This window comes from Rhinoderma darwinii (assembly GCF_050947455.1).
Source record: "Rhinoderma darwinii isolate aRhiDar2 chromosome 5 unlocalized genomic scaffold, aRhiDar2.hap1 SUPER_5_unloc_19, whole genome shotgun sequence".
In the NCBI taxonomy this organism is placed as follows: Eukaryota; Metazoa; Chordata; class Amphibia; order Anura; family Rhinodermatidae; genus Rhinoderma; species Rhinoderma darwinii.
The window spans coordinates 274,421-288,187 of record NW_027461775.1 but is presented as its reverse complement, the minus strand read 5'-3'; the positions used below and the strand labels follow the sequence as shown (position 1 = coordinate 288,187).

Here is a 13,767-nt window from a genome sequence, read left to right as displayed (position 1 = left end):
AGTCAACACATAAGGAAAGGGTGCACCGGTCCTGGAAATACTGCAATACCAGGTCAATGCGTGGAGTGGACAGAGCAAGCTCTATTTCCATCTCCCTGTTCTAAAAATCCATTTAATATATGGTCCCCAGATAGGGGACGTATCAGATATTAAACTGATAAGAACAGATACTACACTTGATCTTAGCCAAAAGGCCGAGAAGCGATAACCCGAACGGGCCGCGCGTTGCCCGAGCCTGCCCGATACTGCATGTTCAGCCCTTGCAGCGATTCAGCCTACTTCTAGGCAATTCCATGGGGCCCTGCAGACTCACACACTCACAGCTAGAAGCCAGACAGGATTTGCTTCTTTTGCTTGCACCACAATGCAGTGCTGAAAGAGGAGGAATCTACATAAAAACGCCTTCCTGGCAACGCCCAAATGCCCTGCTGCCATGCAGATAAACACTGGCAGCGGCAGCAAGTGCATGCCCACAGCCACCCCTTGTTCCTTCACACCTTGTATCAGCTGTAATCCAGTCCAGTCCAGTGCTGCCTGCTGAGCAGCACTGACCAACACTGCCTGGGCCCAGGCTTTTATCTCTGAGGCCCCATTATGATGTCAGAAAGCTGGCTCTGGAATCCTGAGGGCTCCACTATGACACGTGCAAAGTTCCGTCTGAACTTTATATAAGACGGTGAGGCTCAGTCAGTCACTCAGTGTTGCCTGAGAGGGCAACACTGCAACAGCCGGCCGCCAGGCTGTCTTTTTTTTGCACAGCTAGTTGCCTCCAGGAGGCCACAAGAGGGAGACAAGGGACTGCAAAATGGAAAATAGGCATCCACCAACTTTACAGACAACTTCTCCTTGCTCCTACAACCTCCATCCTTGCACAGTTTGTTATTCTTCTAGGTAACATAGTAACAAATCCAAATTGCTGCTCTCTTTGTAGGCAAGCAAGGCTTTGTTGCAACTGCAATTCTTACTTCTTCTTGAAATGTAGGGACGACAGTACATTCCATCACATCCATCTAGTGTACACAGGTAGGTCCATTGTGGCGGGCAGGCGAGCGGGCGGGCTGCTTTATTGGCTGTTTGCTGTTCCCCTACTCCACTCCACTATTTGACTGTTGTGCTGCATCAATCAATCAATCAATCAATCAATCAATCAATCAATCAATCAATCACTCAATCAATCAATCAATCAGTGGCTGGCTCAGGTGCAGCTCTTTAACTTACCTAAAAGGGAGGGCGGAGAGAAGACAAGGAAGGTGAATGAGGTGTTCCAATGTGAAATGCCGGAAACACAGAAACACAGACGACACACAACAAGAGGTGGCAATCTATTCATTAATTGCATTTAATCAATGAGCTCATTATCACTCATGCATTGTCCAACAGGTGTTGAAATAATGGGATTAAAAGGGGAGATCCCTTCAGAAAGACAGAAACAATAGCAAAGACAAAAAACACTTTTGGAATCTGCTTTTAGTCAACACATAAGGAAAGGGTGCACCGGTCCTGGAAATACTGCAATACCAGGTCAATGCGTGGTCTATTTCCATCTCCCTGTTCTAAAAATCCATTTAATATATGGTCCCCAGATAGGGGACGTATCAGATATTAAACTGATAAGAACAGATACTACACTTGATCTTAGCCAAAAGGCCGAGAAGCGATAACCCGAACGGGCCGCGCGTTGCCCGAGCCTGCCCGATACTGCTGTTCAGCCCTTGCAGCGATTCAGCCTACTTCTAGGCAATTCCATGGGGCCCTGCAGGCTCACACACTCACAGCTACACGGGAGGTGAATAAAGGCCGGAGAGGAAGCCAGACAGGATTTGCTTCTTTTGCTTGCACCACAATGCAGTGCTGAAAGAGGAGGAATCTACATAAAAACGCCTTCCTGGCAACGCCCAAATGCCCTGCTGCCATGCAGATAAACACTGGCAGCGGCAGCAAGTGCATGCCCACAGCCACCCCTTGTTCCTTCACACCTTGTATCAGCTGTAATCCAGTCCAGTCCAGTGCTGCCTGCTGAGCAGCACTGACCAACACTGCCTGGGCCCAGGCTTTTATCTCTGAGGCCCCATTATGATGTCAGAAAGCTGGCTCTGGAATCCTGAGGGCTCCACTATGACACGTGCAAAGTTCCGTCTGAACTTTATATAAGACGGTGAGGCTCAGTCAGTCACTCAGTGTTGCCTGAGAGGGCAACACTGCAACAGCCGGCCGCCAGGCTGTCTTTTTTTTGCACAGCTAGTTGCCTCCAGGAGGCCACAAGAGGGAGACAAGGGACTGCAAAATGGAAAATAGGCATCCACCAACTTTACAGACAACTTCTCCTTGCTCCTACAACCTCCATCCTTGCACAGTTTGTTATTCTTCTAGGTAACATAGTAACAAATCCAAATTGCTGCTCTCTTTGTAGGCAAGCAAGGCTTTGTTGCAACTGCAATTCTTACTTCTTCTTGAAATGTAGGGACGACAGTACATTCCATCACATCCATCTAGTGTACACAGGTAGGTCCATTGTGGCGGGCAGGCGAGCGGGCGGGCTGCTTTATTGGCTGTTTGCTGTTCCCCTACTCCACTCCACTATTTGACTGTTGTGCTGCATCAATCAATCAATCAATCAATCAATCAATCAATCAATCAATCAATCAATCAATCAGTGGCTGGCTCAGGTGCAGCTCTTTAACTTACCTAAAAGGGAGGGCGGAGAGAAGACAAGGAAGGTGAATGAGGTGTTCCAATGTGAAATGCCGGAAACACAGAAACACAGACGACACACAACAAGAGGTGGCAATCTATTCATTAATTGCATTTAATCAATGAGCTCATTATCACTCATGCATTGTCCAACAGGTGTTGAAATAATGGGATTAAAAGGGGAGATCCCTTCAGAAAGACAGAAACAATAGCAAAGACAAAAAACACTTTTGGAATCTGCTTTTAGTCAACACATAAGGAAAGGGTGCACCGGTCCTGGAAATACTGCAATACCAGGTCAATGCGTGGAGTGGACAGAGCAAGCTCTATTTCCATCTCCCTGTTCTAAAAATCCATTTAATATATGGTCCCCAGATAGGGGACGTATCAGATATTAAACTGATAAGAACAGATACTACACTTGATCTTAGCCAAAAGGCCGAGAAGCGATAACCCGAACGGGCCGCGCGTTGCCCGAGCCTGCCCGATACTGCTGTTCAGCCCTTGCAGCGATTCAGCCTACTTCTAGGCAATTCCATGGGGCCCTGCAGGCTCACACACTCACAGCTACACGGGAGGTGAATAAAGGCCGGAGAGGAAGCCAGACAGGATTTGCTTCTTTTGCTTGCACCACAATGCAGTGCTGAAAGAGGAGGAATCTACATAAAAACGCCTTCCTGGCAACGCCCAAATGCCCTGCTGCCATGCAGATAAACACTGGCAGCGGCAGCAAGTGCATGCCCACAGCCACCCCTTGTTCCTTCACACCTTGTATCAGCTGTAATCCAGTCCAGTCCAGTGCTGCCTGCTGAGCAGCACTGACCAACACTGCCTGGGCCCAGGCTTTTATCTCTGAGGCCCCATTATGATGTCAGAAAGCTGGCTCTGGAATCCTGAGGGCTCCACTATGACACGTGCAAAGTTCCGTCTGAACTTTATATAAGACGGTGAGGCTCAGTCAGTCACTCAGTGTTGCCTGAGAGGGCAACACTGCAACAGCCGGCCGCCAGGCTGTCTTTTTTTTGCACAGCTAGTTGCCTCCAGGAGGCCACAAGAGGGAGACAAGGGACTGCAAAATGGAAAATAGGCATCCACCAACTTTACAGACAACTTCTCCTTGCTCCTACAACCTCCATCCTTGCACAGTTTGTTATTCTTCTAGGTAACATAGTAACAAATCCAAATTGCTGCTCTCTTTGTAGGCAAGCAAGGCTTTGTTGCAACTGCAATTCTTACTTCTTCTTGAAATGTAGGGACGACAGTACATTCCATCACATCCATCTAGTGTACACAGGTAGGTCCATTGTGGCGGGCAGGCGAGCGGGCGGGCTGCTTTATTGGCTGTTTGCTGTTCCCCTACTCCACTCCACTATTTGACTGTTGTGCTGCATCAATCAATCAATCAATCAATCAATCAATCAATCAATCAATCAATCAATCAGTGGCTGGCTCAGGTGCAGCTCTTTAACTTACCTAAAAGGGAGGGCGGAGAGAAGACAAGGAAGGTGAATGAGGTGTTCCAATGTGAAATGCCGGAAACACAGAAACACAGACGACACACAACAAGAGGTGGCAATCTATTCATTAATTGCATTTAATCAATGAGCTCATTATCACTCATGCATTGTCCAACAGGTGTTGAAATAATGGGATTAAAAGGGGAGATCCCTTCAGAAAGACAGAAACAATAGCAAAGACAAAAAACACTTTTGGAATCTGCTTTTAGTCAACACATAAGGAAAGGGTGCACCGGTCCTGGAAATACTGCAATACCAGGTCAATGCGTGGAGTGGACAGAGCAAGCTCTATTTCCATCTCCCTGTTCTAAAAATCCATTTAATATATGGTCCCCAGATAGGGGACGTATCAGATATTAAACTGATAAGAACAGATACTACACTTGATCTTAGCCAAAAGGCCGAGAAGCGATAACCCGAACGGGCCGCGCGTTGCCCGAGCCTGCCCGATACTGCTGTTCAGCCCTTGCAGCGATTCAGCCTACTTCTAGGCAATTCCATGGGGCCCTGCAGGCTCACACACTCACAGCTACACGGGAGGTGAATAAAGGCCGGAGAGGAAGCCAGACAGGATTTGCTTCTTTTGCTTGCACCACAATGCAGTGCTGAAAGAGGAGGAATCTACATAAAAACGCCTTCCTGGCAACGCCCAAATGCCCTGCTGCCATGCAGATAAACACTGGCAGCGGCAGCAAGTGCATGCCCACAGCCACCCCTTGTTCCTTCACACCTTGTATCAGCTGTAATCCAGTCCAGTCCAGTGCTGCCTGCTGAGCAGCACTGACCAACACTGCCTGGGCCCAGGCTTTTATCTCTGAGGCCCCATTATGATGTCAGAAAGCTGGCTCTGGAATCCTGAGGGCTCCACTATGACACGTGCAAAGTTCCGTCTGAACTTTATATAAGACGGTGAGGCTCAGTCAGTCACTCAGTGTTGCCTGAGAGGGCAACACTGCAACAGCCGGCCGCCAGGCTGTCTTTTTTTTGCACAGCTAGTTGCCTCCAGGAGGCCACAAGAGGGAGACAAGGGACTGCAAAATGGAAAATAGGCATCCACCAACTTTACAGACAACTTCTCCTTGCTCCTACAACCTCCATCCTTGCACAGTTTGTTATTCTTCTAGGTAACATAGTAATAAATCCAAATTGCTGCTCTCTTTGTAGGCAAGCAAGGCTTTGTTGCAACTGCAATTCTTACTTCTTCTTGAAATGTAGGGACGACAGTACATTCCATCACATCCATCTAGTGTACACAGGTAGGTCCATTGTGGCGGGCAGGCGAGCGGGCGGGCTGCTTTATTGGCTGTTTGCTGTTCCCCTACTCCACTCCACTATTTGACTGTTGTGCTGCATCAATCAATCAATCAATCAATCAATCAATCAATCAATCAATCAATCAATCAATCAGTGGCTGGCTCAGGTGCAGCTCTTTAACTTACCTAAAAGGGAGGGCGGAGAGAAGACAAGGAAGGTGAATGAGGTGTTCCAATGTGAAATGCCGGAAACACAGAAACACAGACGACACACAACAAGAGGTGGCAATCTATTCATTAATTGCATTTAATCAATGAGCTCATTATCACTCATGCATTGTCCAACAGGTGTTGAAATAATGGGATTAAAAGGGGAGATCCCTTCAGAAAGACAGAAACAATAGCAAAGACAAAAAACACTTTTGGAATCTGCTTTTAGTCAACACATAAGGAAAGGGTGCACCGGTCCTGGAAATACTGCAATACCAGGTCAATGCGTGGAGTGGACAGAGCAAGCTCTATTTCCATCTCCCTGTTCTAAAAATCCATTTAATATATGGTCCCCAGATAGGGGACGTATCAGATATTAAACTGATAAGAACAGATACTACACTTGATCTTAGCCAAAAGGCCGAGAAGCGATAACCCGAACGGGCCGCGCGTTGCCCGAGCCTGCCCGATACTGCTGTTCAGCCCTTGCAGCGATTCAGCCTACTTCTAGGCAATTCCATGGGGCCCTGCAGGCTCACACACTCACAGCTACACGGGAGGTGAATAAAGGCCGGAGAGGAAGCCAGACAGGATTTGCTTCTTTTGCTTGCACCACAATGCAGTGCTGAAAGAGGAGGAATCTACATAAAAACGCCTTCCTGGCAACGCCCAAATGCCCTGCTGCCATGCAGATAAACACTGGCAGCGGCAGCAAGTGCATGCCCACAGCCACCCCTTGTTCCTTCACACCTTGTATCAGCTGTAATCCAGTCCAGTCCAGTGCTGCCTGCTGAGCAGCACTGACCAACACTGCCTGGGCCCAGGCTTTTATCTCTGAGGCCCCATTATGATGTCAGAAAGCTGGCTCTGGAATCCTGAGGGCTCCACTATGACACGTGCAAAGTTCCGTCTGAACTTTATATAAGACGGTGAGGCTCAGTCAGTCACTCAGTGTTGCCTGAGAGGGCAACACTGCAACAGCCGGCCGCCAGGCTGTCTTTTTTTTGCACAGCTAGTTGCCTCCAGGAGGCCACAAGAGGGAGACAAGGGACTGCAAAATGGAAAATAGGCATCCACCAACTTTACAGACAACTTCTCCTTGCTCCTACAACCTCCATCCTTGCACAGTTTGTTATTCTTCTAGGTAACATAGTAACAAATCCAAATTGCTGCTCTCTTTGTAGGCAAGCAAGGCTTTGTTGCAACTGCAATTCTTACTTCTTCTTGAAATGTAGGGACGACAGTACATTCCATCACATCCATCTAGTGTACACAGGTAGGTCCATTGTGGCGGGCAGGCGAGCGGGCGGGCTGCTTTATTGGCGCTGTTCCCCTACTCCACTCCACTATTTGACTGTTGTGCTGCATCAATCAATCAATCAATCAATCAATCAATCAATCAATCAATCAATCAATCAATCAATCAGTGGCTGGCTCAGGTGCAGCTCTTTAACTTACCTAAAAGGGAGGGCGGAGAGAAGACAAGGAAGGTGAATGAGGTGTTCCAATGTGAAATGCCGGAAACACAGAAACACAGACGACACACAACAAGAGGTGGCAATCTATTCATTAATTGCATTTAATCAATGAGCTCATTATCACTCATGCATTGTCCAACAGGTGTTGAAATAATGGGATTAAAAGGGGAGATCCCTTCAGAAAGACAGAAACAATAGCAAAGACAAAAAACACTTTTGGAATCTGCTTTTAGTCAACACATAAGGAAAGGGTGCACCGGTCCTGGAAATACTGCAATACCAGGTCAATGCGTGGAGTGGACAGAGCAAGCTCTATTTCCATCTCCCTGTTCTAAAAATCCATTTAATATATGGTCCCCAGATAGGGGACGTATCAGATATTAAACTGATAAGAACAGATACTACACTTGATCTTAGCCAAAAGGCCGAGAAGCGATAACCCGAACGGGCCGCGCGTTGCCCGAGCCTGCCCGATACTGCTGTTCAGCCCTTGCAGCGATTCAGCCTACTTCTAGGCAATTCCATGGGGCCCTGCAGGCTCACACACTCACAGCTACACGGGAGGTGAATAAAGGCCGGAGAGGAAGCCAGACAGGATTTGCTTCTTTTGCTTGCACCACAATGCAGTGCTGAAAGAGGAGGAATCTACATAAAAACGCCTTCCTGGCAACGCCCAAATGCCCTGCTGCCATGCAGATAAACACTGGCAGCGGCAGCAAGTGCATGCCCACAGCCACCCCTTGTTCCTTCACACCTTGTATCAGCTGTAATCCAGTCCAGTCCAGTGCTGCCTGCTGAGCAGCACTGACCAACACTGCCTGGGCCCAGGCTTTTATCTCTGAGGCCCCATTATGATGTCAGAAAGCTGGCTCTGGAATCCTGAGGGCTCCACTATGACACGTGCAAAGTTCCGTCTGAACTTTATATAAGACGGTGAGGCTCAGTCAGTCACTCAGTGTTGCCTGAGAGGGCAACACTGCAACAGCCGGCCGCCAGGCTGTCTTTTTTTTGCACAGCTAGTTGCCTCCAGGAGGCCACAAGAGGGAGACAAGGGACTGCAAAATGGAAAATAGGCATCCACCAACTTTACAGACAACTTCTCCTTGCTCCTACAACCTCCATCCTTGCACAGTTTGTTATTCTTCTAGGTAACATAGTAACAAATCCAAATTGCTGCTCTCTTTGTAGGCAAGCAAGGCTTTGTTGCAACTGCAATTCTTACTTCTTCTTGAAATGTAGGGACGACAGTACATTCCATCACATCCATCTAGTGTACACAGGTAGGTCCATTGTGGCGGGCAGGCGAGCGGGCGGGCTGCTTTATTGGCTGTTTGCTGTTCCCCTACTCCACTCCACTATTTGACTGTTGTGCTGCATCAATCAATCAATCAATCAATCAATCAATCAATCAATCAATCAATCAATCAATCAATCAATCAGTGGCTGGCTCAGGTGCAGCTCTTTAACTTACCTAAAAGGGAGGGCGGAGAGAAGACAAGGAAGGTGAATGAGGTGTTCCAATGTGAAATGCCGGAAACACAGAAACACAGACGACACACAACAAGAGGTGGCAATCTATTCATTAATTGCATTTAATCAATGAGCTCATTATCACTCATGCATTGTCCAACAGGTGTTGAAATAATGGGATTAAAAGGGGAGATCCCTTCAGAAAGACAGAAACAATAGCAAAGACAAAAAACACTTTTGGAATCTGCTTTTAGTCAACACATAAGGAAAGGGTGCACCGGTCCTGGAAATACTGCAATACCAGGTCAATGCGTGGAGTGGACAGAGCAAGCTCTATTTCCATCTCCCTGTTCTAAAAATCCATTTAATATATGGTCCCCAGATAGGGGACGTATCAGATATTAAACTGATAAGAACAGATACTACACTTGATCTTAGCCAAAAGGCCGAGAAGCGATAACCCGAACGGGCCGCGCGTTGCCCGAGCCTGCCCGATACTGCTGTTCAGCCCTTGCAGCGATTCAGCCTACTTCTAGGCAATTCCATGGGGCCCTGCAGGCTCACACACTCACAGCTACACGGGAGGTGAATAAAGGCCGGAGAGGAAGCCAGACAGGATTTGCTTCTTTTGCTTGCACCACAATGCAGTGCTGAAAGAGGAGGAATCTACATAAAAACGCCTTCCTGGCAACGCCCAAATGCCCTGCTGCCATGCAGATAAACACTGGCAGCGGCAGCAAGTGCATGCCCACAGCCACCCCTTGTTCCTTCACACCTTGTATCAGCTGTAATCCAGTCCAGTCCAGTGCTGCCTGCTGAGCAGCACTGACCAACACTGCCTGGGCCCAGGCTTTTATCTCTGAGGCCCCATTATGATGTCAGAAAGCTGGCTCTGGAATCCTGAGGGCTCCACTATGACACGTGCAAAGTTCCGTCTGAACTTTATATAAGACGGTGAGGCTCAGTCAGTCACTCAGTGTTGCCTGAGAGGGCAACACTGCAACAGCCGGCCGCCAGGCTGTCTTTTTTTTGCACAGCTAGTTGCCTCCAGGAGGCCACAAGAGGGAGACAAGGGACTGCAAAATGGAAAATAGGCATCCACCAACTTTACAGACAACTTCTCCTTGCTCCTACAACCTCCATCCTTGCACAGTTTGTTATTCTTCTAGGTAACATAGTAACAAATCCAAATTGCTGCTCTCTTTGTAGGCAAGCAAGGCTTTGTTGCAACTGCAATTCTTACTTCTTCTTGAAATGTAGGGACGACAGTACATTCCATCACATCCATCTAGTGTACACAGGTAGGTCCATTGTGGCGGGCAGGCGAGCGGGCGGGCTGCTTTATTGGCTGTTTGCTGTTCCCCTACTCCACTCCACTATTTGACTGTTGTGCTGCATCAATCAATCAATCAATCAATCAATCAATCAATCAATCAATCAATCAATCAATCAGTGGCTGGCTCAGGTGCAGCTCTTTAACTTACCTAAAAGGGAGGGCGGAGAGAAGACAAGGAAGGTGAATGAGGTGTTCCAATGTGAAATGCCGGAAACACAGAAACACAGACGACACACAACAAGAGGTGGCAATCTATTCATTAATTGCATTTAATCAATGAGCTCATTATCACTCATGCATTGTCCAACAGGTGTTGAAATAATGGGATTAAAAGGGGAGATCCCTTCAGAAAGACAGAAACAATAGCAAAGACAAAAAACACTTTTGGAATCTGCTTTTAGTCAACACATAAGGAAAGGGTGCACCGGTCCTGGAAATACTGCAATACCAGGTCAATGCGTGGAGTGGACAGAGCAAGCTCTATTTCCATCTCCCTGTTCTAAAAATCCATTTAATATATGGTCCCCAGATAGGGGACGTATCAGATATTAAACTGATAAGAACAGATACTACACTTGATCTTAGCCAAAAGGCCGAGAAGCGATAACCCGAACGGGCCGCGCGTTGCCCGAGCCTGCCCGATACTGCTGTTCAGCCCTTGCAGCGATTCAGCCTACTTCTAGGCAATTCCATGGGGCCCTGCAGGCTCACACACTCACAGCTACACGGGAGGTGAATAAAGGCCGGAGAGGAAGCCAGACAGGATTTGCTTCTTTTGCTTGCACCACAATGCAGTGCTGAAAGAGGAGGAATCTACATAAAAACGCCTTCCTGGCAACGCCCAAATGCCCTGCTGCCATGCAGATAAACACTGGCAGCGGCAGCAAGTGCATGCCCACAGCCACCCCTTGTTCCTTCACACCTTGTATCAGCTGTAATCCAGTCCAGTCCAGTGCTGCCTGCTGAGCAGCACTGACCAACACTGCCTGGGCCCAGGCTTTTATCTCTGAGGCCCCATTATGATGTCAGAAAGCTGGCTCTGGAATCCTGAGGGCTCCACTATGACACGTGCAAAGTTCCGTCTGAACTTTATATAAGACGGTGAGGCTCAGTCAGTCACTCAGTGTTGCCTGAGAGGGCAACACTGCAACAGCCGGCCGCCAGGCTGTCTTTTTTTTGCACAGCTAGTTGCCTCCAGGAGGCCACAAGAGGGAGACAAGGGACTGCAAAATGGAAAATAGGCATCCACCAACTTTACAGACAACTTCTCCTTGCTCCTACAACCTCCATCCTTGCACAGTTTGTTATTCTTCTAGGTAACATAGTAACAAATCCAAATTGCTGCTCTCTTTGTAGGCAAGCAAGGCTTTGTTGCAACTGCAATTCTTACTTCTTCTTGAAATGTAGGGACGACAGTACATTCCATCACATCCATCTAGTGTACACAGGTAGGTCCATTGTGGCGGGCAGGCGAGCGGGCGGGCTGCTTTATTGGCTGTTTGCTGTTCCCCTACTCCACTCCACTATTTGACTGTTGTGCTGCATCAATCAATCAATCAATCAATCAATCAATCAATCAATCAATCAATCAATCAGTGGCTGGCTCAGGTGCAGCTCTTTAACTTACCTAAAAGGGAGGGCGGAGAGAAGACAAGGAAGGTGAATGAGGTGTTCCAATGTGAAATGCCGGAAACACAGAAACACAGACGACACACAACAAGAGGTGGCAATCTATTCATTAATTGCATTTAATCAATGAGCTCATTATCACTCATGCATTGTCCAACAGGTGTTGAAATAATGGGATTAAAAGGGGAGATCCCTTCAGAAAGACAGAAACAATAGCAAAGACAAAAAACACTTTTGGAATCTGCTTTTAGTCAACACATAAGGAAAGGGTGCACCGGTCCTGGAAATACTGCAATACCAGGTCAATGCGTGGAGTGGACAGAGCAAGCTCTATTTCCATCTCCCTGTTCTAAAAATCCATTTAATATATGGTCCCCAGATAGGGGACGTATCAGATATTAAACTGATAAGAACAGATACTACACTTGATCTTAGCCAAAAGGCCGAGAAGCGATAACCCGAACGGGCCGCGCGTTGCCCGAGCCTGCCCGATACTGCTGTTCAGCCCTTGCAGCGATTCAGCCTACTTCTAGGCAATTCCATGGGGCCCTGCAGGCTCACACACTCACAGCTACACGGGAGGTGAATAAAGGCCGGAGAGGAAGCCAGACAGGATTTGCTTCTTTTGCTTGCACCACAATGCAGTGCTGAAAGAGGAGGAATCTACATAAAAACGCCTTCCTGGCAACGCCCAAATGCCCTGCTGCCATGCAGATAAACACTGGCAGCGGCAGCAAGTGCATGCCCACAGCCACCCCTTGTTCCTTCACACCTTGTATCAGCTGTAATCCAGTCCAGTCCAGTGCTGCCTGCTGAGCAGCACTGACCAACACTGCCTGGGCCCAGGCTTTTATCTCTGAGGCCCCATTATGATGTCAGAAAGCTGGCTCTGGAATCCTGAGGGCTCCACTATGACACGTGCAAAGTTCCGTCTGAACTTTATATAAGACGGTGAGGCTCAGTCAGTCACTCAGTGTTGCCTGAGAGGGCAACACTGCAACAGCCGGCCGCCAGGCTGTCTTTTTTTTGCACAGCTAGTTGCCTCCAGGAGGCCACAAGAGGGAGACAAGGGACTGCAAAATGGAAAATAGGCATCCACCAACTTTACAGACAACTTCTCCTTGCTCCTACAACCTCCATCCTTGCACAGTTTGTTATTCTTCTAGGTAACATAGTAACAAATCCAAATTGCTGCTCTCTTTGTAGGCAAGCAAGGCTTTGTTGCAACTGCAATTCTTACTTCTTCTTGAAATGTAGGGACGACAGTACATTCCATCACATCCATCTAGTGTACACAGGTAGGTCCATTGTGGCGGGCAGGCGAGCGGGCGGGCTGCTTTATTGGCTGTTTGCTGTTCCCCTACTCCACTCCACTATTTGACTGTTGTGCTGCATCAATCAATCAATCAATCAATCAATCAATCAATCAATCAATCAATCAATCAATCAGTGGCTGGCTCAGGTGCAGCTCTTTAACTTACCTAAAAGGGAGGGCGGAGAGAAGACAAGGAAGGTGAATGAGGTGTTCCAATGTGAAATGCCGGAAACACAGAAACACAGACGACACACAACAAGAGGTGGCAATCTATTCATTAATTGCATTTAATCAATGAGCTCATTATCACTCATGCATTGTCCAACAGGTGTTGAAATAATGGGATTAAAAGGGGAGATCCCTTCAGAAAGACAGAAACAATAGCAAAGACAAAAAACACTTTTGGAATCTGCTTTTAGTCAACACATAAGGAAAGGGTGCACCGGTCCTGGAAATACTGCAATACCAGGTCAATGCGTGGAGTGGACAGAGCAAGCTCTATTTCCATCTCCCTGTTCTAAAAATCCATTTAATATATGGTCCCCAGATAGGGGACGTATCAGATATTAAACTGATAAGAACAGATACTACACTTGATCTTAGCCAAAAGGCCGAGAAGCGATAACCCGAACGGGCCGCGCGTTGCCCGAGCCTGCCCGATACTGCTGTTCAGCCCTTGCAGCGATTCAGCCTACTTCTAGGCAATTCCATGGGGCCCTGCAGGCTCACACACTCACAGCTACACGGGAGGTGAATAAAGGCCGGAGAGGAAGCCAGACAGGATTTGCTTCTTTTGCTTGCACCACAATGCAGTGCTGAAAGAGGAGGAATCTACATAAAAACGCCTTCCTGGCAACGCCCAAATGCC

General features: G+C 47.8%; 9 non-coding genes and 1 pseudogene across 9 annotated transcripts; all 10 read right to left on the bottom strand.

Annotated features, from left to right (window-relative positions):
* Positions 1 to 15: 15 nt before the first annotated feature.
* Positions 16 to 206, bottom strand: LOC142686877 (U2 spliceosomal RNA). Its single transcript, XR_012856175.1, has one exon. It is a non-coding gene; the product is annotated as a U2 spliceosomal RNA (small nuclear RNA).
* A 1,278-nt stretch (positions 207 to 1,484) lies between these two features.
* LOC142687154 (U2 spliceosomal RNA) lies at positions 1,485 to 1,659 on the bottom strand (annotated as a pseudogene).
* Positions 1,660 to 2,951: 1,292 nt separating this feature from the next.
* Positions 2,952 to 3,142, bottom strand: LOC142686876 (U2 spliceosomal RNA). The gene has a single exon (XR_012856174.1). It is a non-coding gene; the product is annotated as a U2 spliceosomal RNA (small nuclear RNA).
* A 1,288-nt stretch (positions 3,143 to 4,430) lies between these two features.
* LOC142686874 (U2 spliceosomal RNA) lies at positions 4,431 to 4,621 on the bottom strand. The gene has a single exon (XR_012856173.1). It is a non-coding gene; the product is annotated as a U2 spliceosomal RNA (small nuclear RNA).
* Positions 4,622 to 5,913: 1,292 nt separating this feature from the next.
* On the bottom strand, positions 5,914 to 6,104 carry LOC142686873 (U2 spliceosomal RNA). The gene has a single exon (XR_012856172.1). It is a non-coding gene; the product is annotated as a U2 spliceosomal RNA (small nuclear RNA).
* Positions 6,105 to 7,395: 1,291 nt separating this feature from the next.
* Positions 7,396 to 7,586, bottom strand: LOC142686872 (U2 spliceosomal RNA). Its single transcript, XR_012856171.1, has one exon. It is a non-coding gene; the product is annotated as a U2 spliceosomal RNA (small nuclear RNA).
* Positions 7,587 to 8,886: 1,300 nt separating this feature from the next.
* On the bottom strand, positions 8,887 to 9,077 carry LOC142686871 (U2 spliceosomal RNA). Its single transcript, XR_012856170.1, has one exon. It is a non-coding gene; the product is annotated as a U2 spliceosomal RNA (small nuclear RNA).
* Positions 9,078 to 10,369: 1,292 nt separating this feature from the next.
* On the bottom strand, positions 10,370 to 10,560 carry LOC142686870 (U2 spliceosomal RNA). The gene has a single exon (XR_012856169.1). It is a non-coding gene; the product is annotated as a U2 spliceosomal RNA (small nuclear RNA).
* Positions 10,561 to 11,848: 1,288 nt separating this feature from the next.
* LOC142686869 (U2 spliceosomal RNA) lies at positions 11,849 to 12,039 on the bottom strand. Its single transcript, XR_012856168.1, has one exon. It is a non-coding gene; the product is annotated as a U2 spliceosomal RNA (small nuclear RNA).
* Positions 12,040 to 13,331: 1,292 nt separating this feature from the next.
* On the bottom strand, positions 13,332 to 13,522 carry LOC142686867 (U2 spliceosomal RNA). Its single transcript, XR_012856166.1, has one exon. It is a non-coding gene; the product is annotated as a U2 spliceosomal RNA (small nuclear RNA).
* Positions 13,523 to 13,767: the final 245 nt, after the last annotated feature.